The sequence below is a fragment of the Ovis canadensis genome, chromosome 18 (genome assembly GCF_042477335.2).
Source record: "Ovis canadensis isolate MfBH-ARS-UI-01 breed Bighorn chromosome 18, ARS-UI_OviCan_v2, whole genome shotgun sequence".
Classification (NCBI taxonomy): Eukaryota; Metazoa; Chordata; class Mammalia; order Artiodactyla; family Bovidae; genus Ovis; species Ovis canadensis.
Window position 1 is genome coordinate 39322588 of NC_091262.1, and position 25218 is coordinate 39347805.

At 44.5% G+C, this 25218-nt stretch overlaps 1 pseudogene; it reads right to left on the bottom strand.

Moving 5' to 3' along the window:
* Positions 1-713: 713 nt before the first annotated feature.
* The window catches only part of LOC138423768 (AKT-interacting protein-like), a 74646-nt pseudogene continuing 50141 nt past the window's right edge, over positions 714-25218 (bottom strand).

Sequence of the window (25218 nt, forward strand, 5' to 3'; positions counted from 1 at the left end):
TGAAACAGGGCACTCAAAGCCAGTGCACTGGGACAACCCTGAGGGATGGGATGGGAGGGAGGGGGGGAGGGGAATTCAGGATGGGGGACACATGTACACCCGTGGCTGATTCATGTCAATGTATGGCAAAAACCACCACAATATTGTAAAGTAATTAGCCTCCAATTAAAATAAATTAATTTTAAAATTAAAAAAAAATTCATGTGTCAGTCGCTCAGTCATGAGCCTACTCTTTTTGTACCCCGCCAAGCTCCTCTGTCCATGTGATTCTCCAGTCAAGATGACTGAAAAGGGTTGCTATTCACTTCTCCAGGGGAATTTCCGGACCCAGGGATAGAACCCCGGTTTCCCCCATTGCAGGCAGATTTTTTACCATATGAGCCACAGGGAAGCCTTAAAATTCATAGATAGCACTGAGTTCTACCTACTTCACTAGTTTAAATGAATGCAACTTACCTTTAGCATTATATTCAGAAAAAAATACATGTCTCAAGCCCCAATAATCAAAAGTACTAAACTAGATAACCACTGGAAAGATACTTTTACCAGAGGTAATGCAGTGCATAAAAAGAGGATTTCCAGAACTTGCTGTTAGAACCTAAGCACCACATCGGCCACTCTTCATGCCAGTTTGCTCTGCTGACAGTCCATCAGTCAACTCTACTAGCCTGAGTCCAGCAGGAAAGTTCATGGTGCACCAGAGTCACCCGCTCTTAAGCTGTTACTGTTTTCTCTTCTTTACTGAAAGGCTGTCCTTAGCTAGGATTTACCCATTACAGGCCAAGATGGACACTTTTATTATGCTGTTCTTCAGGCTTTGTCTGAGTCAGCATCTTCTCTCTAGCTTCAGCATGTACAGAAGGGTTCCACAGAGAAAAGCTAATTATGTAGAGGTCTTCTATTTTAGGTTGGCCAAACAAATGAGCAATGCATACCTTAACACTGCCAACCACTTTACTTTTCAAAAGCTAAATACATTTTACACCCAGTATTGCAGTCTCTGGGTTTAGGGGACTTGTTGGATCAATCTTGTAGAAAACTCACCTTGCACATATCAATACTTGCCAAATACAATTATTGTTCTGCCTCCACTTTGCAATGGAGAAGGAAATGGCAACCCACTCCAGTATTCTTGCCTGGAAAATCACAGGGACAGAGGAGCCTGGTGGGTTGCCATCTATGGGGTCGCACAGAGTTGGACATGACTGAAGCGACTTAGCAGCAGCAGCAGCCACTTTGCAAATACTCTCTTTGCATCCAGTTCACCTTTGTGTGTTCTCAGTGTGTGCTCAGTCACTCATTCATGTCCAGCTGTTTGCAACCCCATGGACTGTAGCCCTCTAGGCTTCTCTGTCCATGGGATTCTTCAGGCAAGAATACTGGAATGGATAGCCATTTCCTTCTCCAGGGGATCTTCCCAACCCAGGGATCGAACCCATGTCTCCTGCATTGATAGGCAGGTTCTTTACCACTGAGTCACCTGGGAAGCCCACAGTTCATGTGAGATGGGATCAACTAGCTGGTGAAAGATGGGAATATCACACACCAAATGTGGACAGTCACCATCTGGGTAGTTATCAGGGATGTAAACTTAAATACACCACCTTGATAGAGTCCATACCCTACAAACATGACTCCAAACTGCAGTAACACAGATTGATAGGAAGGCAGCACATAGACACCTGGTGACTTCTGCTTCATAATCAAGGTAAAATCTGCAAGAAGGAAGTATTCCAAGTGGAAAGGTCCGTAAGAAGCATAGATGCCATTTGTGTTGCCGGGGCAGGAGATGTAGGTTTAATTATGGGCAGAGCATTTTGGAGGGAAGAGAAGGCAGCTGTTTATTTGGATCAGTGTGTGGAGGACTGGTTTTCACATCCCATCACTGTCTGCTCTTCACCATCAGATTGTTTGCATACAGAACTTGTAAATGTGCTCGGTTTACAAGCAATCTTCGGAAGTTGGTGATGGACAGGGAAGCCTGGAGTGCTGTAGTTCCAGTCCAGGGGTCGCAAAGAGTCGGACACAGCTGAAAGGAAATGAATTGAAATATGCTCCAGAAAGGGTGATAACTTGCACTCCAAACAAAGAAATTCAGTGCTCTGTGTCATCAAACTTTCATGCTCAGAATTCACTTTACATTGGTGTTTTCAGATATTGCTCCCGGCTGCCCCACAAGCCAGCACTGTCACAGCCCTACAGCATCTCTGGCCCCTGCAAGTGGGATCTTAATTCCCCGATCAGGGATGGAACCCTGGAGTAGAAGTATGGCGTTTCAGCCACTGGGCCACCAGGAGAAGTCCCAAACCCACTCTGAACATTACTTGGCTTCTTTAAGAGCTAAAAAGATGTAAACACTTGGTATTCTTTTCAAAATGGAACATGGTAATAGTCAGCACTCATGAATGACAGGGAAGGCCCTGAATGACATTGTTTGGAATGCAATCCCCTACCCCATCTCCCCCCTACCCTCTATGCTCTATAGGAACCCCACCCCATTACAGAGATAGGAAACTGGGGTGTGGAATCCACAAACCTGAGTTGGCAGCCCTGTGGGATTCTCAGCAAGGGCACTAGGGAGGAACTGGAGAACCAAGAAAAGAACAAGTTGTATTCTTATGTACAAGTGCCAGCCCGGTGAGACTCATCTAGAAACCTGGGGCCCAGCAGGTTCATTGTGGGTAATAAACATGGGAGCTCACTGCCATAATGCCTCCCAGATCACTAAGCAGGTTCATAAACAGAAGAAGCCTGGAGGCAGAAAACAGCTTGGCTTGGCTTCCCCCATGCCCTCTATGAGGGCTCTGGTCTAGGCCAGTCTGCACAGCTTGTTGATGACTGCTCTCCTGACCCTTCCAAGCATCCAGGAATTGATGACCCAGAAGAGAGGGTGAATAATTATCAGAATTTTACACAGAGGCTCAGAGAGGTTGTATAAGTTACCCAGAGTCACACAGCCCTCTAGTAAAAGACTGGCATTTCAATGTCAGACTTCTGCTCTTCAAAATACCCCAGCTTCCTGAGACAGCAGCACTTAGACCTACTCTATCACCCAACATGCTGATCCATTTGTCATTTTGGTATCACCAGGTGTGGAAGGAAGACACCTATCAGAAGCCACCAGAGTCTGTGCCCTGGTTTTTGGAGTGAAATGAAGCCAGGTGGGGTGGAGAAAGGAAGCAGTATGTTTGGTAAGGTATTACACAGGGTAGGGTGGCAGGGGGGCACACCGATGGAGCAGTCATTAAGTTGTCTCCCAGGAGACTTGAAGCTCTAAAGAGAGCAGCTCCAAGTGCTTTCTAGGAAAGGAGAATTTTCGAAGGACTCGAGGCTACATTTCTCCCTTCCCCTCTTGTCAAACATCTTTTGCTAAACTCTGATTTTTAGCAAAAGCAGGAGTTTTATACTCAGCGTCCCTTCTCACATTAAATATAGCCCTGGTTCTTATCTTTCTAGCCCAGGAAGAATTTGACATGGTATTGACATTAGGGAAATCAGTCGAGGAGACAATGTCAGAGACAGATCATCTGGGCTGAGAGCTTGAAGAAGTTATTTTCAAACAAAACAGCAGCCATAAAAGGGAAATGGGCAGCTGTGTGTGAGGAAGCTGGGGAAAGGAAGAGACCAGCTCAGCCCCTCCACCCCTTGCCCAAAAACAGGGGGCAAATACATCACAAGGAGGTGTCAGACAGTCTACACAGAAGGATTCTGAGCTTCAGACCATCACCTGCTTCCAGACATTAAATGAAATCATAGAGCACTTTGAAGACATAAAGTATTCCGGGGCCATAAGTGTCATAATTATTGTTACTCTTGTTGCTTAATCAGTGGAGCTGGGTATCTGTCTTGGGGAGGATACTTTCAGACCCAGGTGAATGAGAAATGTCTTTAGTACACATTCAGGCTGTCTTCTCTATATCTGTCAGCTCCCACAGAAGAGTCAGACTATAAATGGAGAACGACAGAAGGATGCTGCTGTGTATCATAATAGACATCCATCAAGTGTGCACAGCTGCTCACAGCCTGCACAGCATTTCCATTCCCATCAGCTCGCACATCCCTAGCACCGTCCCCTAGTCATGGGGTTGGGACTTGAGTCCTCTCCCCAAGGTCAAGGACAGGACTCTCGGCCTTTCTGCCTTTGCCTCCGTGACATAAGAACTCTGCCCTCCATATACCTAAAGTGAAAGTGAAGTCGCCCAGGCAAGTCTGACTCCTTGCTACCCTATGGACTATATAGTCCACGAGGTTCCTCCGTTCATAGGATTCTCCAGGCAAGAGTACTGGAGTGGGTTGCCATTTCCCACTCCACCAAATACCCTAAGGAAACCATAATAAAAAAAGACACATGTACCCCAATGTTCACTGCCACAGTATTTACAATAGCTAGGACATGGAAGCAACCTAGATGTCCATCAACAGAGGAATGGATAAAGAAGATGTGATATATACATATATACAATGGAATATTAGTCATAAAAAGGAACACATTTGAATCAATTCTAATGAGGTGGATGAACCTAGAGCCTATTGTACAGAGTAAGTCAAGAAGAGAAAAACAAATATCGTGTATTAATGTATATACGTGGAATCTAGGAAGATGGTACTGATGAAACTATTTGCAGGGCAGCAATAGAGATGCAGACACAGAGAACAGACTTATGGACACTACCCACAAGGGGAACCAGCCCGAAGATCCAGCCACCCACTCACTGGGGTGGGCAAAGGAGAGACAGAGAAAGTGTGTCCTTGATGACCATCCCAGGACCCTGAATCAGCCAACCCCAGAGCCTGTGCTAAGTTCAGCTTCTCAAGACATGAGATGATAGATGTCTTTATTGCATAAGCTGCTGTGGGTCAAGTGTTCTGCTCCTTGCTGAGACCATCCTGATTAATTCAGGTCCTGGCGGGCAGCAGCTGGACATATCTGAGCTGTCCACTCAAGCAGCTGAAATCCAAACTAATAAAAACAGTTAACACAGACTGCATTCACTATGCCAGGCTCTCTGCCAAGTGGTTTATATGGATTATTTCTTTCATTCCTCACAGCCATCCTATCAGATGGTTACTTACAGGGGGACTCATTTACAGATGTGGAAACTAAGGATGAGACTGTTTAAAAAACTCCTTCAAAGATAGTGGCAGAGCCAGAATATGATTCCAAGGAATCTGACCTCAACATTTATGATATCAAAGTTACACTGAGATGCTGTGTGTTGAAGACTTGTTGTTCAATCGCTAAGTTGTGTCTGACTCTTTTCGACCCCGTGGACTACAGCATGCCAGACTTCCCTGCCCTTCACCATCTCCTGGAGTTTGCTCAAACTCATTGAGTCCATTGAGTCGATGATGCCATCCAACCATCTCATCCTCTGTAGTCCCCCTTCTCCTCCTGTCCTCGATCTTTCCCGGCATCAGGGTCTTTTCCAATGAATCAGCTGTTCGCATCAAGTGACCAAAGTATTGGAGTGTGTTGAATCCTGCTGGTGTTCAAACAGGCCCTCCTCCTTCAAGAAGGGTGGGGCTGAATTTGGTCAATAGGATTTTACCATCCAGGACAATTTGTTCATATCCGCCAACCAAAGTACTAACCCATCCTGAAAGCATCCGCCAAGAAAGAAATGCCAACTTCCCACTGGAGGATCAGTGATAGGGCTGGCAGCCTCAGGTAGAGCTTCTGGTCAGCCACAGAGTTCTTGAAAATGTCCTGTTCTCAGAGGGAGGTGGGGCCCAAGGAAGGAGCAATTGGTTATCTTTTCTGTTCAGATTCTCCTGCCCTCTGAACTATACTGCAGTAACCCCAGCTGCAAATCAGGACCCATCTGCTCATTTTAAATTCACCTGGACAAGAGCTGCTGCTGCTGCTGCTGCTAAGTCGCTTCAGTCGTGTCCGACTCTGTGCGACCCCATAGACGGCAAGAGCAGGGGATTCAAATGACAACTCCTCATGTTCCAGTCACTTTACAGGGTTCATCTCTGCTTCCTTTAGTTCTTGAAATGGAGAAATTTTGCATAGATTTTAGAGGGGACTGTGTTTTAAAAATTGAACAGGTATAAAATATCAGCCTCCATACATACAATACATAGACTTTGTCCAGATGAATTCCAAACTCCAGGGCCATAATATAAAGTCAATTCAATCAGCTACTGAAAGCAGAAAAAAAATGTCAGCCAAATTTTGTTGTTGTTGTTTTTTTTGTTTTAACTCATGTAGATAACTAGTCTGTAGATTTTATTTTTCTTTTCCTTTTTAAAAATTTTTTATTGAAATATAGTTGACTTACAATGTTGTGTTAGTTTCAGGTGTACAGCAAAGTGACTCAGTTGTGTGTGTGTGTGCGTGTGTGTGTGTGTATATATATATATATAGTTCTTCCTTCTTTACATCCTGTTCCATTTTAGGTTATTACAAGATATTTAGTAGAGTTCCCTGGGCTATACAGTAAGTCCTTGTTGGTTAACAATTTTATATATGGTGTTGTTGTTGTTCAGTCACTTAGTCATGTGCATATTTAATTTATTTATTTACATAACTTTCATTTTTCAGCTTCCTACTCTAGATAGGGCTTTCCCTGGTTGCTCACATGGTAAAGAATCTGTCTGTGATATGGGAGACCTGGGTTCAGTCCTGGGGTTGGGAAGATCCCATGGAGAAGGGAATGGCTACCCACTCCAGTATTCTTGCCTGGAAAATCCCATGGACAGAGGAACCTGATGAGCTATAGTCCATGGGGCTGCAAAGAGTTGGACATGACTGAATGACTAACACACAAACATTCTAGCAAGTAGCAAAAAGCATGGTAGCATGTCTATTTATTAAAATATGTGTATATATATATATATATATATAGACACAGTCACATCTGCTCCTAATATGCTCATAAATGTTTTACACTCTCAAAATCTTTGTGACATTTTCTTTGATCCCAGAACATGTATGCTTTTGACAAATACTGAATGAGATTCTGTGTTAGCCAGGGCCTGTGTCAGGCATCAAGACTCTGCCACCCTGGGCGGGGTCCCCAGGCCAGCAGTTTCGGCATCACCTGAAAGCTCTCTAGAAACACAGCATCTCAGCCCTACCCCAGCCCCGCCGACTCAGACTCTGGTGGCTCCAGTTCATTGCTCTAGAGGATAAGATGACAGATGAGACCTGGTCCATGTCCTCAATGAGTTCAGACACTAGAGGAAGAGAGGAACATGAAACTGGGGACTTGCAATCCGCAGTGCTAATTGCTATGAGGGAATCAAGCTTAGCAGGTTCCGAACTTCCAGAGGAGGGATGTGCTGGCTCTGAGACGTCAGGCAAGGCTCCTGGCAGGAAGTGAACCCGAACTGGCCACAGTGGAGTGGGAGGTGCCCTCCTGAGAAGCTATGGGCAATGGTTCACAGGAAGAGGAGCCCCTGGGACTTCCCTGGTGGTCCAGTGCCTAAGACTGTGCTCCCAATTCAAGGAACCCAGGTTCGATCCCTGGTCAGGGAACTAAGATCCTGCATGCTGCATCGCAGGGCCAAAAAAAGTCTCTGGAAGCTCCTGGATGTTCATCTTTGACAATACCAACAACAGTCCCTGGAGAAAGGCCAGACATGGTGGGGTGCAAGGAAAATGGCTTGGCTACCCCATGCACAAGAAGCTTTCACAAAAGGACCCTGTTACAACTTCTCCAGTGGTCCAGTGGCTAAGACTCCATGCTGCCAGTGCAGGGGGTCTGAGTGCCTTCCCTGGTCAGAGAACTAGGTCCCACATGCTACAGCTGAGAGTTCACATACTGAAACTAGGACCTGGCGTGGTCAAATGAATAAGTAAAGATACCCTTTTTTCTTTTTTTAAAGAAGAGGGTCCCCCATTGAAAGACTGATGCTATCTGGGACATTTTCCACATCCAAAGCCTTGTTGGTAAACACTAGCGATGATACTCTTTAGGCAACAATGGCCTTTGCATACCACAGATAGAGAGGGGACTACATTTGCATCTCTGAACCTGGGAAGCATGGATGAGTACCAGTGGAAGATAAGGCTGTGTGTACAGCAATAGAGATGTGGTCCCTGTGATTGGCCCTAGTGTTTTCATTTTCACTTAATAATCATGTAATTTGGAGGTGCTCCTTGGGTAATCCTTCAACACACCTTAGTAGGATGCAGGCACATCTGAGTCTCCTATGAAAGAAGCAAATGAGATTTAAAATGCCTCTCTTTTGACCCATTGCATGGAAGAGGTCACTGACACCAAGTAATATCATTTCTGGTACCTTCCAGGAAGGCACACATGACTGACATAGGACTGACGTCAGAGTCAATGGACTCAGCCTGAGACTGAAGAGGCTCTGTGAGCAGCCTGGAGGTGATACGTCACAAACTGTGATGTGGGAGGTGGATGAAGTTGACAAAGTGGGGGAGGGGGGGTGTGTGGCTGGGGAGGTGGGGAGGGGAGGGGAGGAGAGGAGGTCTGCTGTATGCCTAGGGCTGCGCTATGTGCCTTTCTTTTTTAAAATTCATCTTTTTATGGCTGTGCGGAATCTTCATTGCTGCACATGGACTTTCTCTAGTTGTGGTGAGCAGGGACTACTCTAGCTGTGGTGCGTGGGCTTCTCATTGCAATGGCTTCTATTGTTGCAGAGTACAGGCTCTAGAGCACAGGGGCTTCAGTAGGTGGGCTCAGTAGTTGCAGCTCCCAGGATCCATAGTACAGACTCAATAGTTGTGGCACATGGGCTTAGTTGCTCCACAGCACAGGGGATTTTCCTGGACCAGGGATTGAATCCATGTCTCCTGCATTGGCAGGTAGATTCTTAACCACTGAACCACCAGGAAAGTCCCGCTAGTTGCCTTTCTGTGATCCTCACAGCAACCCTGGGTGTCACTTCCCCTCATGACAAATAACAAAGCAGAGTTGAGGAAGCCCTCACTCCAAACTTCTCCTTCTCCACTCCTGACTATTTCTCACCAAAGGTACTCCCTTCCCCAAAGATTTCTTTTTTCTTCTGCATCCATTCACGTCTCCATTCCTCCCCTTCTCTCTCTCAGCTTCCCACTCCCGGCCCCCAGACTCTGCATTTCAGGCTTTCAGTAACAGTACTCATCACCATGGTGCCCGTGGGTCCCACAGACATCCTATTACTGCATGCTTCAAGATGCATTTAAATCTAAAATTCTACTGCTAGTTATTTTCTGCCTTTTAAAAGCCTTGATCCCGATCTGCACATCAGGTCTTTTCTGTCTTGCAACCCTCTTTCTGAGAGACACTGTGGGGCTTTCACCTCTAACATCCTGTATCTTACTTTCTAGCAAATCCTTAGTTTTCAGTTTCCCCCTCAAGGACACATGGGAAGACTTACGGGACCCTAGTACTGGGAGGGTAGCAATGCTGAAGCAGGGCCAGGGTGGAAGTGAAGCAGGCAGGGTGCTGAAACCATGTGGCCTGGGGGAGAAAAGCTAGTGAGAGCTTAAATGGTGGTGAAGGAGGACACCGAGGTGGCTCATAGAAAGACCGTGCCCAACGTCCAATACAAGAGCAAAGTTTCAACATAAATGAGACGAACGAGTTACTTGAAGCAAGTTGTTCCAAAGCCATCATTTTATGCAGTGCCACGGACAGTTTCTGCAAGAGGAACTTTAAGGATTACATATGGCTTCAAAAGCTCTTTCCCCAGGTATGGAAAGCTGGATGGCCCACCCATAGGCAACACTGCCTTTGGTTTGAAACATAATTTTTCTGTCTAATCCTCCTTAGGTGGTTTAATCAAAACAACAAAAGCAGAATGCTGCTCTGCTTCTTCTAAGAGCCCTGTTAACCATTTTCTGAACCTTCTTTGGGTGCATCTGTTTTATATTTTGTGGAATAAAGAGAAACATATTCAGACTTCACAGCAGGGTGGACTACTTTCACCTACAAACTAAGGAAGAATGATCTTCTCCCTACATACACTCCTACACTGATGACTAAGCAGCTACTGTCAAGTCAGTGGCAAGAGAGAGAAGTAGTTTAGAACAGGGTCACAAACCTTCTGTAAAGGTCAGAGAGTAAGTAGTTGAGGCCACAGACACATGGTCTTGATCACAATTACTCAATCCCACAGCTGCAAGAAAGCAACCATAGATAAACTTTAATTGAATGAGTGTAGCTGGGTTTCAATTTGAATTTGAATTTCATATAATTTCATATAATTTTCACATATCACAAAATATTATTCTCCCTTTGCTCTTTTGCTGTTTAGTCACTAAATCATGTCTGATTCTTTTGTGACCCCATGGACCCACCAGGCTCCTCAGTCCACAGGGTTTCCCAGGCAAGAATACAGGAGTGGGTTACCATGCCCTTCTCTAAGGGATCTTCCCAACACAGGGATTGAACCCCTATCTCCTGCTTTGGCAGGTGGCTTCTTTACCACCGAGCTACCAGGAAAGTTTTTTTTTTTTTTTCAGGGAAGTTTTTTAAACTGTTTCAAAATGTAAAGTACATTCCTAGCTCATAGGCCAACAAAAGCAGGCAGAAGGATGGATTTAGACTTTGGGCCATAGTTTGGCAAACCCTGACTTAGTCCCACCCCTCTGATGACCTAAAGGGGTGGGATGGAGGGGTGGGAGGAAGATTCAAGAGGGAGGGGATGTATGTATATGTATACATATAGCTGATTCACTTTGCTGTACAGCAGAAACTAATTCAACACTGTTAAGCAAGTATACTCCAATTTTAAAAACTAATTTACTTCCCAGGATATTAGATGTTCTCCTACTATCAGTGGTTCATAATCCTATAGGCAAATCAGAATCACCTATGGCTCTTTTATTTAAAATAAAAATTATAAGGGCCAAAGCTTTTCAAACCCACCTAACTAGAGTCTCAAATTAGAGGATTATTCTCTGGAATTACAATATCATAATTTAGTAATAATATTTAGAAATAATATTTATATTTCTTAATAGTATTTAGAAATACTATAAATTATTGAATCCCTTACTGACGGACATTTAGGTTGGTTCCAGCTCTTTGCTATGACTGTAAAAAACTGTGGCAAACATCATTGTACATGTATTATCCAATTGTGTCCTTAGGATAAATTCCTAGATTTTTAATTACTGAGCCAAAGAGTATAAAAATTTCCAAGTTTCAACTGTAGCAGATGATGTAAATTTGCACTGTAAGACACAAAACACAGTCCTCTACTCCAAACCAAAGCAATGCTCCATCTTAAACCTTGGTGTATTAAAAAAAAAAAAAGTGATAAGGGACTTTCCTCATGATTCAGTGGCTACAACTCCAAGATCCCAATGCAGGGGTCCCAGGTTCCATGCCCAGTCAGGGAACTAGAGCCCGCATGCCACAACTACAAGGTCCTGCAAGTAGCAGGTAAGACTTGGTGCAGCCAAATAAATAAATAATTTTTTTAAAGCTTTTTAAAAAGTGATAAGCATCTTGATGGAAGAAAATGAGAGATTAATACATAACCTTAGGCAGGGCTAGAGCTGTGGACCTTCTGCGCTCCAAGGACATTAATACAAGTAGCCCATATTCAACTTCAGTAGTGGGCTGATGTGAGGCCCAGCCTGTGAAATCAGGAGCTGGAATAGAGTGAGGTGGGGCTCCCTCACTCAAGAACAAACACTGAAAGAAGCTGGCCCAGCTTCCTGGCTATATTCAACATTAAGCTGCTGCCCAAGGTAGCAGCATTGGTAAAGAATCTGCCAGCAATGCAGGAGATGCAGGTTTGATCCCTGGATCAGGAAGATCCCCTGGAGAAGGGAATGGCTAGCCATTCCAGTATTCTTGCCTGTAGAATCCCATGGACAGAGGAGCCTGGCGGACTACAGTCTATGGGGTCTCAAAGAGCCAGACACAACTAAGTGACAAAGCATGTCACGGCATGGCAAAGTAGCAGAAGGAATCAGACATTTACGCAGGCAGAACTCGGCCACACTACCCATCGGCTCCAGAACTGAATCTGAAGCATCCCTGTGAGACAGGAGCCTCAAACTTCTATCATAAGTCCTAGTTTTGAGTTGTGAAGCCTAGTTCAGTATAAAACTTCTAGACATAAAGAAGGCAAGTAGGAGAAAAAGAACAAAAAAGGCCAAGAACGGCTCCTCCTCTTGAACCATACACTGCAATTTTGAGTCATATGAGGACAACGGATGCCATAAAAGACAGACACTGAACACACCTCGGAGATCATTCAGTTCAGAGAAATTTAAGATAATAAAGCAATTTCCTTAAAAAAAAAAAGCCACTAAGGAATATATGGTTAGTTTTATCAAAAAGACAATAGAAGTTATAGGTGCATATTTTAAACGTTGAGAAAAAGATCAATTTTGGATATAAGTTAAAATTTTAAGAAAAGGAAACTCGAGGTGTAATTTACACATTAGCAGAAGTGAGAGAAAGAAAGAGAGAGATGGAGGACAAGGAAAACTTTACCAATCCAAGAGAAGACAGGAAAGGAGAAACTAACAAATATACCACACTATAGAAAATAAGATAGAAGTAAATATATTTCACCCCCCAAAACAGAGAAAATATGAGCTCATTGGACCCATATATTTAAATCAGAGACTATCAATTGGACTTTTTACTTCAGTTTTGTACTGATGAAAACAGATATTTACAGTCTAACACAACAGACTCCCCTGATGGTCCAGTGGTTAAGAATCCACTTGCCAATGAAGGGGACTCAGGTTCAATCCCTGGTCCAGGAAGATTCCACATGCCTTGGGACAGCTAAGCCTGCATGCCAGTAGACTAATAAACCGTTAAGAGATTTTAAATGGTCATTGGAGATCTCTCCTGGTAGCAAGATTCAGCTTAAATGTAGATTTCCCCCAGTGCCTCTATAAAAGCAAAAGAAAAACCCATAGACAACATCTTATAAAAACTAATAACAGGAATCCCCAGGAGGCCCAGTGGTTAGGACTCTGCACTTTCACTGCTGTGGGCCTGGATTCAATCCCTGGTTGGAGAACTAAGATCCCACAAGCCTCGGTGCAACCAGAAAAACAAAACAAAACAAAATCTAGCTGATAACATTTCCAAGAACTTCAGAATAAAGGCAGGTGGAGGCAGTCAACAAGAGTCTTATGGCTGTGTATGAGCAGCCCAGGGGCACATGAATGGACTAAGAAATAAGAAATCTAGAAATGACCTACCTGTGCTCGCTTCTAAATGGAAGGAATCCTCAGATGAAGACTCAGCTAGCCAATATGAGGGCAATGATCAACAGGAGTGCCTCTTTTCAGGTTCTAATGTGTGAGTGAGTTATCCAAAGATGATGACAGAAGTTCTAGAGTGATGGGTCAGGCAGAAATCTCAAAGAAAGGAGACAGCCCTGCAGCAAGGACATTCTGCTAGGACTGAAACACAAATGGGTCGGGAATGCATAGGCTGAAGGAGAAGGAAGGTTCAGATATTACCAAGGGAGGGATCTAGAGAGATAGACCTCAGAAAGGAGAATTCAATATGAGAAACCCATTTACACAATCATCATATTAACAGAATAAATTAAAAGATCATCTCTATAGATTCTGAAAAGAAAATTTAATACCCAGCTTAAAAACACTCAATAAAATAAAAACTGAAGGATATTTCCTGAAAATGATATACAGAGCTCAACCTAAAACTGCTATCTTACTTAAACAAAAATTACTAGCAAGAATTCTTAATCATATTTGTTAATCTCTGTATTAGTTGGGTAAAATCATAACACTTTTACTTTCACTAACCGACATAAATTTAGTTTTCCCTTCAATTATGAATGTAGGTAATAAACCAGAGTGGTATTAGAATTACCTATGGCTTTGTCACTAGCAGAAATCATTGGTATTTTCATGTCATAGTACAGTGGTTGCAAGAACATCTAAATAGTATTTATGCCTCTTTTGCTTTGAAATCATGGTATTTATTAGACCTGCCGCTATATCTTATATTTAGTGCAGTAATAATATTTCAATAACTACTTCATTAGTTTCCTTTGCAGTCCTATGTATTTTATTTTATACATTTAAACTCTTGATTCAGAGAAGGGTGTTCATAAACTTCACTTGACCGCCAGACAGGTTCAATACACAAAAGAAGAGTTATGAAAGTCCTGCATTTGTCACTTCCTAATAAAATTAGCTGGAGAAGGCAATGGCACCCCACTCTAGTACTCTTGCCTGGAAAATCCCATGGATGGAGGAGCCTGGTGGGCTGCAATCCATGGGGTTGCTAAGAGTCAGACACGACTTCATTTTCACTTTTCACTTTCATGCATTGGAGAAGGAAATGGCAACCCACTCCAGTGTTCTTGCCTGGAGAATCCCAGGGATGGGGGAGCCTGGTGGGCTGCCATTTATGGGGTCGCACAGAGTCGGACACGACTGAAGCGACTTAGCAGCAGCAATAAAATTAGCAACAAAACACCAATGTCCACCATCTCCAGGGGGGCTAAGGATTCTCAAGCCAGTAATCTGGCAAATTTGCAAATAATAATCGAGCCCAGCATCATCTGATGGTCCCCTGTACACACACACACACACACACACACACACACACACACACACACACACACAGATACTCAATTGTCATTTCTTGCAAAATGAAAAACTAGGGCAGGGAAATGAAGACTGAGAAAGGGATGGAGCTTCCCTAGTGGCTCAATGGTGAAGAATCCTCCTGCCAATGCAGGGGACATTGTTCGATCCCTGATCTGGGAAGATCCCACATGCCGGGCAGCAACTAAGCCTGTGCACCACAACTACTGAACCTATGCCCTAGAGCCTGGGAGGTGCAACTACTGACTGCTGAGGTTCGCATACCCTAGAGCCCATACTCCACAACAAGAGAAGCCACCACAATGAGAAGCCCACACACTACAACTAGGAGTAGCCCCCACTCACCACAACTGGAGAAACGCCCATGCAGCAATGAAGACCCAGCACAGCCAAAATAAATAAATAACTTTTTTAAAAAAATGGAAGGGGATAATTCATCCCCAGGAGGAAGCAATCCTTCTGCCCCAACACTGGCAGATTCCTCAATGGAGGGCTGCAAGATGCTCCAAGAGAATACCGACCAGGCCTAGCAAGAGCTGCAGGTGGGATCTGGGAACAAGGCTGCTACCCCCATCCAATGCCCAGTGCATGTCGGGAGCTAGCTGAGGACCCTGCAAAGAGGTACCAGCATCCACTCCTCTTCTACTTCTCTTCTGGCTCTGCTTGCTCCCCTGGAATCCTGAGCGTGCTCTGGTGCCCTGGCAGACATGGTGGCCTGACCTTGAACTTCTGTCCTTCTGTCTGGAACCCCAAATCCTTATCTGGCTTCAACGAACCCTATCTCCCAAAAATGGGAAGAGAAGGGGTCGGGGTCTGTCCTGGGCTACCAAGGGCTCACTGGAACCAGAGGTCATGATGTTGAAATCAACCTACCAATGAAGATGACCATTGCTTAGTGAAGTGTTGTAAACCTCAAGTTTTCAGAGTATCAAGCAGCTATAAACAATATATTTAGGGAGTTATGAAGACAGGAGCTGAGGTGGAACAAACATCTTCACCTAAAGACACTTAAGTAATATATAAAAATAAATGCACTCAAGTCAGACAAAGAAGGAGAAATATTGTACAACATCCCTTATAGGTGGAATCTAAAATGAAATGATACAAATGAACTTACATACAAAACAGAGACACAAAACTTAGAGAACAAACTTATGGTTGCTGGGGGAAAGGGATAGTTAGAGAGTTTGGGATGGACGTATCCATACTGCTATATTTAAAATGGATAACCAGTAAGGACCTATTGTGTAGTACAGGGAACTCTGCTCAAGGTTTTGTGGCACCCTGGATGGGAGGGGAGTTTGGGGGACAATGGATACACGTATATGTATGGCTGAGTTGCTCTGCTGTGCACCTGAAACTACCACAACATTGTTAATCAGTTAAACTCTGGAACAAAATTAAAAGTTTTTTAAAAATATGTGTGCTTCACAAAGTCAAATCAAGTGAATCTGCAGTTTTTATTCAGCCCTGAGGATCATCAGTGTGCCACATACGCCAATATGTGCTGCAAATTACTCAGTTCGTTCATTCGCTCAGTCGTGTCCGAATCTTTGCAACCCCATGAATTGCAGCACGTCAGGCCTCCCTATCCATCACCAGCTCCCAGAGTTCACCCAAACTCATGTGCATTGAGTTGGTGATGCCGTCCACCCATCTCACACTCTGTCATCCCCTTCTCCTCCTGCTCCCAATCCCTCCCATCATCAGGGTCTTTTCCAATGAGTCAACTCTTCACATGAGATGGTCGAAGTATTGGAGTTTCAGCCTCAACATCAGTCCTTCCAATGAACACCCAGGGCTGGTCTCCTTTAGGATGGACTGGTTGGATCTCCTTGCAGTCCAAGGGACTCTCAAGAGTCTTCTCCAACACCACAGTTTAAAAGCATCAATTCTTCAGCACTCAGCTTTCTTCACAGTTGAACTCTCACATCCATACATGACCACTGGAAAAACCATAGCCTCGACTAGACGGACCTTTGTTGGCAAAGTAATGTCTTTGCTTTTTAATATGCTGTCTAGGTTGGTCATAACTTTCCTCTCAAGGAGTAAGCATCTTTTAATTTCATGGCTGCAATCACCATCTGCAGTGATTTTGGAGCCCACAAAAATAAAGCCTGACACTGTTTCCCCATCTATTTGCCATGAAGTGATGGGACCAGATGCCATGATCTTCGTTTTCTGAATGTTGAGTTTTAAGTCAACTTCCTCACTGTCCTCTTTCACTTTCATCAAGAGGCTCTTTAGTTCCTCTTCACTTTCTGCCATAAGTGTGGCGTCATCTGCATATCTGAGGTTCTTGATATTTCTCCCAGCAATCTCGATTCCAGCTTGTGCTTCCTCCAGCCCAGCGTTTCTCATGGTGTACTCTGCATAGAAGTTAAATAAGCAGGGTGACAATATACAGCCTTGACGTACTCCTTTTCCTATTTGAAACCAGTCTGTTGTTCCATGTCCAATTCTAACTGTTGGTTCCTGACCTGCTTATAGGTTTCTCAAGAGGCAGGTTAAGTAGTCTGGTATTCCCATCTCTTTCAGAACTTTCCACAGTTTCTTGTGATCCACACAGTCAAAGGCTTTGGCATAGTCAATAAAGCAGAAATAGATATTTTTTTGGAACTCTCTGGCTTTTTCCATGATTCAGCGGATGTTGGTAATTTGATCTCTGGTTCCTCTGCCTTTCCTAAAACCAGCTTGAACATCTGGAAGTTCACGGTTCACATACTGCTGTAGCCTGGCTTGGAGAATTTTGAGCATTACTTTACTAGCGTGTGAGATGAGTGCAATTGTGCAGTAGTTTGAGCATTCTTTGGCATTGCCTTTATTACTCTGCTGCTGCTAAGTCGCTTCAGTCATGTCCAACTCTATGCGACCCCATAGATGGCAGCCCACCAGGCTCCGCCGTCCCTGGGATTCTTCAGGCAAGAACACTGGAGCGGGTTGCCATTTCCTTCTCCAATGCATGAAAGTGAAAAGTGAAAGTGAAGTCGCTCAGTCGTGTCCGACTCTTAGCAACCCCACGGACTGCAGCCTACCAGGCTCCTTCGTACATGTGGTTTTCCAGGCAAGAGTACTGGAGTGGGGTGCCACTGCCTTCTCCCCTTTATTACTCAGTCCTGAGCAAACAAGCTGTGCCCCAAACTATGCCTAAATACACGGCAGCTCCTGTACACCATAATCTGGACTACTTGTTCCCTGCCAGCCCTGGGGGAGAAGCCTGGGGGCTGCCCACTGACATCTCAGATTCCTTGTTTCTTGTACTCACCAGCTCAGCTGCTAAGCAGCCTCATATCTGGGGTCTGGGTAATGACCCAGGTCACCACACCCTCCTCAGAGTCCTCAGGACTTCTCTTCTCAAAGGCATGCATAATACCGCTGCTATCACCAAAGAGAATATCTGGCCAAAGAAGGTGGTATGGAGAATCTAAATATAGTTATCAGACACGTGCAATTTCTCCATTGAATAGAGAATATAGCAACTGGGAATTTCTAAACTCTTGGCATAGAATATATGATTGTGGGCTTCATTCATGAACCAATTCTTTTATATAATTCATGCTTATTTAAAAATATCCTTGTCACCTGATGGCCTACAGAAAGGTAGGTTGAGTAGAAAATTATTAATAGCATTAGCACTGCCTGCAAATTGCAGGTTTTAATAGCTCTAGTCACAGCCTCAGAAATAACCAGAGAAGATCATATTAAGGAACTGGAGAAACCCTAAAGGCCGAACAGAGAGGGAGACATGGCTGCTGCTGCTGCTAAGTTGCTTCAATCATGTCCGACTCTGTGCGACCCCATAGACAGCAACCTACCAGTCTCCACCATCCCTAGGATTCTCCAAACAAGGACACTGGTTACTATTAAGTCACTTCAGTTATGTCTGACTCTGCGCAACCCCATAGACAGCAGCCCACCAGGCCCCCCATCCCTGGGATTCTCCAGGCAAGAACACTGGAGTGGGTTGCCATTTCCCTCGCCAGTGCATGAAAGTGAAAAGTGAAAGTGAAGTCGCTCAGTCATGTCCAACTCTTAGCAACCCCATGGACTGCAGTCCACCAGGCTTCTCCGTCCATGGGATTTTCCAGGCAAGAGTACTGGAACACTGGAGTGGGTTGCCATTTCCTTCTCTGGGTGACATGGCAGTGCTTACCATTTACATGGGCTTCCCAGGTGGCGCTAGTGGTGAAGAATCAGCCTGCCAATTCAGGAGACATAAGAGACCAGGTTCGATCCCTGTGTCAGGAAGATCCCCTGAAGGAAGAAATGGCAATCCATTCCAATATTCTTGCCTGGAGAATCCCATGGACAGAGGAGCCTGGTGGGCTACAGTCCATGGGGTCCAAGAGTCAGACATGATTAAGCAACTGAGCATGCATGCACCATTTCCACAACAGTCTGCTGTTTGCAAAGGGCTTCCATGCACATTATCCACCATGATGCTCACAGGTGATGTGTGGAGGGCTTATTATCCCAGATCCAGAGGTGAAGAGACCCAGGTCTACCATGGTTCTCTCAACACCCCAACTCGTAAGTTCCAAAGCCAGGAGTTGAAGCTGGATGTGTTGGCTCCACCTTCAATGGCTTGGCAAACTTTTCCTAAAAAAGACCAGGCAGTACATATTTTTTAGGCTTTGAGGTCATGGGTCTTTTCTTGTAACAAACAGGTCATCCTGTCTGTTTGTTACAATCCTCCTGCATTGGTAGGTGGATTCTTCACCACTAGTGGCACCTGGGAAGCCCATGGAAATGGTAAGCACTGCCTTGTCTCCTTTTCTGTTCAGCCTTTAAGGTTGCTCCAGTTCCTTAATTTGATCTTCTCTGGTTATTTCTGAGACTGTGACTAGAGCTATGTCTGTTTAGAAAGAGACTCACAGCCTTGGAGAATGAACTTATGGCTGGTGGGGAAGGCGGGGGGACAGAATATTTAGGAAGTTTGGGATGGACATGTACACTCTGCTATATTTAAAATGGATAACCAACAAGGACCTATTGTATAGCATAGGGACCTCTTCAATGTTAATGTGGCAGCCTGGGTGGGAGGGGAAGCTTTTGGGAGAATGGGTACTTGTACATGAATGGTTGAGTCCCTTCCTTGTTCACCTGAAACTGTCACAACATTGTTTGTTAATCAGCTATTCTTCAGACAAAATAAAAAGTTTAAAGAAAAATTATGTTGTTATAATTGCCAAAACTGCCAAAGACACTGTGTAAACAAATGGGTGTGACTGTGTGTCTGTTAAGCTTTATTTACAAAAACAGGCAGAGGGCTGCATTTGGCCCCGACTATAGTTTGATAGGGGCTTCCTTGTTGGCACAGAGGTAAAGAATCCACCTGCCAATGCAGGAGACATGGGTTCAAACCCTGGGTCAGGAAGACCCCCTGGAGGAGGAAATGACAACCCAATCCAGTATTTTTGCCCAGGAAATCCTATGAAGAGAGAAGCCTGGAGGGCTCCAACCATGGGGTTGCAAAGAGTTGGACACAACTTAACAACTAAACAACAACAACAGTAGTTTGGTAGAGATTCCTGCTCTACCATCTTCAAGGAGACACTCTTCTTTGTAGTCTCATGAATCAGCTCACAGTTGAACTGGCAGAGAAGTAGGAACGGTGCTGAAAAAAACAGGAAGCAGAAAGGAAACTGCTGTGATAAGAGAGTCCCAAGAAATGACATTATTTACAGAAGAGTTTTCTCAGAGTCCTGGGTGTTTGAATGTTAGGGAAGAGGTAGGAGAGACAACCTGATGTTCATTGCAATAGCCAATTTGCCCATCAACAGGTGCATAGAGAAGACACAGTGGGTCATTGCCTGGCACACAGTGGAAGCCACTCTTAGTTGTCTGCACAGCAGGTACTCTCTGTATCTTCCCAATTTTGTTTGGAAAAATAGTTTCCCAGCCCAGGTGATAAACGGTGATGGGACCTAACCCTATGGTTTTACTCCCATTCTGTTTGTCAAACACATGACTTCCCAGGATGCTTAAAGGGAGGAAGCTGCCGTGTCTCCTAGCTCCAGACAATGCAACTTTGGAGTCTGCCAGAAGTGCTCAAGAAAGATTTGGTTTTCCTGATTAACAGGGTAGAAGATGCAGATAGTCCTATTCCTCTATGTAGCTTCCCATCTTGAACATAGCCATGAAGCCTGGGGTCTGGGGGTTTTGTTGTTCAGTCACTAAGTCGTGTCGGACTCTTTGTGACCAAATGGACTGCAGCATGCCAGCCTCCTCTGTCCTCTACTATCTCCTGGCATTTGTTCAGATTCATGTCTATTGAGCTGGTGATGCTATCTAACCATCTTGTCCTTTACCTCCCCCTTCTCCTTGTGCCTTCAATCTTTCCCATCATCAGGGTCTTTTCCAATGAGTCAGCTCTTTGCATCAGGTGGCCAAAGTACTGGAGCTTCACCTTCAGAATTGTGCATGCTCTGTCACTCAGTCGTGTCCGACTCTTTGTGACCCTATGGACTGTAGCCTGCCAGGCTCCTCTGTCCATGGGATTTCCCAGGCAAGAATACTGGAGTGGGTTGCCATTTCCTTCTCCAGGGGATTTTTCCCGACCCAGGGATCACACCTGGGCCTCCTGCATTGCAGGTGGATTCTTTACCGTCTGAACCACCTCAGCATCAGTCCTTCCAGTGAATACTCAGGGTTGATTTCCTTTAGGATTGACTAGTTTGATCTCCTTGATGTGCAAGGGGCTCTTATGAGTCTCCTCCAGCTACAGTAGCCATCTGGTAGCCATACAGGAAAGAGCTATTGTATTAAAGGCAGGAGAAAAATCAGAGAGCAGGAACAGAGGCAAGGTATTGCCTCACAATATCGTGGAGCCCTGCACCATCCTTGGACTGCCTCTCATTGGACTCCTCCTTATGGGAAAGAATTAAAAAGCTTTATGATGTCTGGTACTGTTACTCTTCTGCTGTTTGTTCCCGAAAAAAATTCCTCCTCTTTCTTACCTTTTCTCTGGATGTGCAAATTCATTTCGTTGTATCAAAGATAATTTATGTATTTCACCTAGAATAATGTCTGGCTCATAGTAGGCACTCTGTAAGTCACTGTTCTTCCTGATTCTGCTTTTTCTGGTCCTTAAGACTCAGATCCTAATTCTCTTGTATCGTCACAGTTTCAATTATCTGAGTCAATGCTTTAATAATGAACCACATTAAGTGAAAGTGAAAGTTGTTCATTGGTGTCTGACTCTTTGCAATCCCATGGACTATACAGTCCATGGAATTCTCCAGGCCAGAATACAGTAGTGGGTAGCCTTTTCCTTCTCCAGGGGATCTTCCCAACCCAGGAATAGAACCCAGGTCTCTCTCATTGCAGGCAGATTCTTTACCAGTTGAACCACCAGGGAAGCCCAATGAACTACACAAGGTTGCCTAGAATGCATGTTGAAATATCTCTTTTTTCTGAATATCTCTCCTTCTTTACTATATTATAAACTCTTGAGAGGGTGAAATCTATCAGAGTTTTTTCCCAACAATATTGTATTTGGTCAAATCTAAGATGCCAAAATCACTGCAGATGATGATTGCAGCCATGAGATTAAAAGACGCTTACTCCTTGAAAGAAAAGTTATGACCAACCTAGATAGCATATTCAAAAGCAGAGACATTACTTTGTCGACTAAGGTCCGTCTAGTCAAGGCTATGGTTTTTCCTGTGGTCATGTATGGATGTGAGAGTTGGACTGTGAAGAAGGCTGAGCACTGAAGAATTGATGCTTTTGAACTGTGGTGTTGGAGAAGACTCTTGAGAGTCCCTTGGACTGCAAGGAGATCCAACCAGTCCATTCTGAAGGAGATCAGCCCTGGGATTTCTTTGGAAGGAATGATGCTAAAGCTGAAACTCCAGTACTTTGGCCACCTCATGCGAAGAGTTGACTCACTGGAAATGACTTTGATGCTGGGAGGGACTGGGGGCGGGAGGAGAAGGGGACGACAGAGGATGAGATGGCTGGATGGCATCACGGACTCAATGGACGTGAGTCTGAGTGAACTCCGGGAGATGGTGATGGACAGGGAGGCCTGGCATGCTGCAATTCATGGGGTCGCAGAGTCGGACACGACTGAGCGACTGAACTGAACTGAAAGAAAAGAGATGACACATTTGAAGTGGGAATCAAAGCAGAAGTAGCGGCTACCAAGCTATGGATGGGGGAGAAATCCAAGGAGACCCTGAGAAGTCGGTAATGAGCAGGGCCCTATGTGGCTCTGGGGCACAAAGCCTCTCTGTGTCCCCCATTTCTCTGATTACAGGAAAAAGCCTTCATTCAGTCTCTACGACCTTCCCTGAATTCTGGGGTTAAGACTCAAGCAGTAGCTATTTAGTGAAGGGAGGGAATGGGAAACCAAGGAAAAACAGTCAAGAGGAACAATAGTGCAGCCTTGGACAAGGTCTTGGTTCCCCATCAAGAGATAAACACAACAGTATCTTTGAGCTGTTCTGTCGATACTGAAACCCCCTCCAGGTAGGAGAAGTTAAGATTTATCCATAGTAAGCTGCCCACAAGCATGTAGACCCCAGACCAGTTGAACCTGAAAGTCGATGATGCTGACTCCTTCTCACCTCACCACCCACCCATCAGAAAAATGACTATGAGCAGACCATGCCCTCTTTGAACTTTTACAATAAAACTTCTTACTGTCCTCTCCAAGTTGGGACACATGGTTTTGAGGGCATGAGTCCACATGCCCCATTTACCTGGCAAAGCAATTAAGCTATTCTTTTTTTGTGTTCAGACGTTCAGTCATGTCTTACTCTGCAACCCCATGGACTATAACCTGACAGGCTCCTCTGTTCATGGGATTCTCCAGGCAAGAACATTGAGTGTGTTGCCATTTCCTCCTCCAGGGGATGGAGTGACCCAGTGATTGAACCCGTATCTCTTGCATTGGCAGGCAGATTCTTTACCACCAACACTACCTTCACCCAAAATTCTGTCTTCAAGATTTAATTCAGTTTCCAAGTACAGAGGCCGGATTCACCTTCAATGTGAAGCCCTGTTAAAGCTAGAGTCTCTGAGGAGATGGGTGTAACTCCTGGAGGTCAGGACAGGGAGAAGGTTCTGGAGAGAAAAGCTGAAGCACAGGATGCTGAAAGAATATCTTGTCACCATGAGGAGGGAGGGGAACAGGTGTAGTGTGTGACACTGTCACATGTGTGTTCTTTAAAGAGAAAAAGATGAGACACAGGGCCGCCAATGGATATGGCTGAATGTGACTCCCCCTGGAAGGCATCATTGCTACTAGGCTGCATTTGGTTAACCTGTGTTCTACTGGGATGTCCCAGGTAGCCTAGTGGTAAAGAATTGGCTGGCAATGCAGGAGATGCAGGAGCCACAGGTTCAGTCCCTGGGGTGGGAAGATCACCTGGAGAAGGAAATGGCAACTCACTCCAGTATTCTTACCTGGGAAGTCCCATGGACAGAGGAGCCTAGCAGGCTACAGTCCATGGGGTCGCAAAGAGTATGGACCTCGCTGATGAGGTATCACTGAATTACATTTAATACAATCATGTAATGAGCTCATCCTGAGGGCTGGAACCACAGAATAAAAGTCTTTTGTCAGGCCTTTCTTCCTAGAAGTCCTCTCATTTGGAATTATTAATGTTTGGAAAATGTTTGGGTGTGCCCCCTCCCGAGGAGGGAAGCTCTTGGTCACAAGAGAGCAGAAGACTGAAAAATTCATTCATTGAGTCTGTGCCATTGAATTCACCCCTTTGAAAACCTCAGGGGGCTGAGTATAATTAAACAACATTAATTAAAATACTAAAGAATAGAAAAGGGCAATCGGCAGGAGGGACAATGGAACAACATCAAAGAGATGGAAAATAACAAAAATAGCAGCAATCACTATGCATTAAAGCCCAGGAGGTTGACAGCTCAGTTGGAGCACCTTCAGAGAAAAGTTTCATGGACAACAGCCCTGAGTGTGAGAGGAAACATGGCGGCAGGAAAGAAGGGACCCAGGGGTGCACCCAAGGGCTCCTTTTCTTTTCCACAGATACCCAAGAGGCTCAGACTTGTGCAGATCATAATTAGACACTGAAACAGGATTGTCTTAGAAGTTTCTATGAACACAGAACGTACCACTGTCTTTGTGGTTTAATATGTCACTGCAGTCTCAGTGTTTTAGGTTGTATTTCAAAAGAAGAATTCTAGCATCTTGCTAAATTATAGAATGATTCTCACACATGAATTTCTTCAGCTCAACCTCTGTTAGATATAAAAATAAAGCAGCTGAATCCACCACCAGTAGTGGTGTGGTTCCAGCTCAAGGTGTGCATAGTTGCTCAACTGAGCATGACTCTGCAACACGATGGACAGCAGTCCACCAGTCTTCTCTATCCATGAGATTCTCCAGGCAAGAATACTGGAGTGGGTTGCCATTTCCTCCTCTGGGGGATCTTCCTGACCCAGGGATCAAACCTGTATCTCTTGCATCTCCTGTATTGGCAGACAGATTCTTTGGCACTGAGACACCTGGGAAGTCCCTTCTATTTTCTCAAAGGTGGCTATTTGTAAAGACATTTGTGGTCAAGGTACTTTCATTTCTGGATATATTCTCCCTACCATCTGAGAATAAAAATTGATCTTTTAAAACCAGATCTTAGAAACTAATTTTGTTATGAGTAAAATGAATAAACAACAACAACAAACAAAAGGAAATGCTTCTAGTATTTACATTTTAA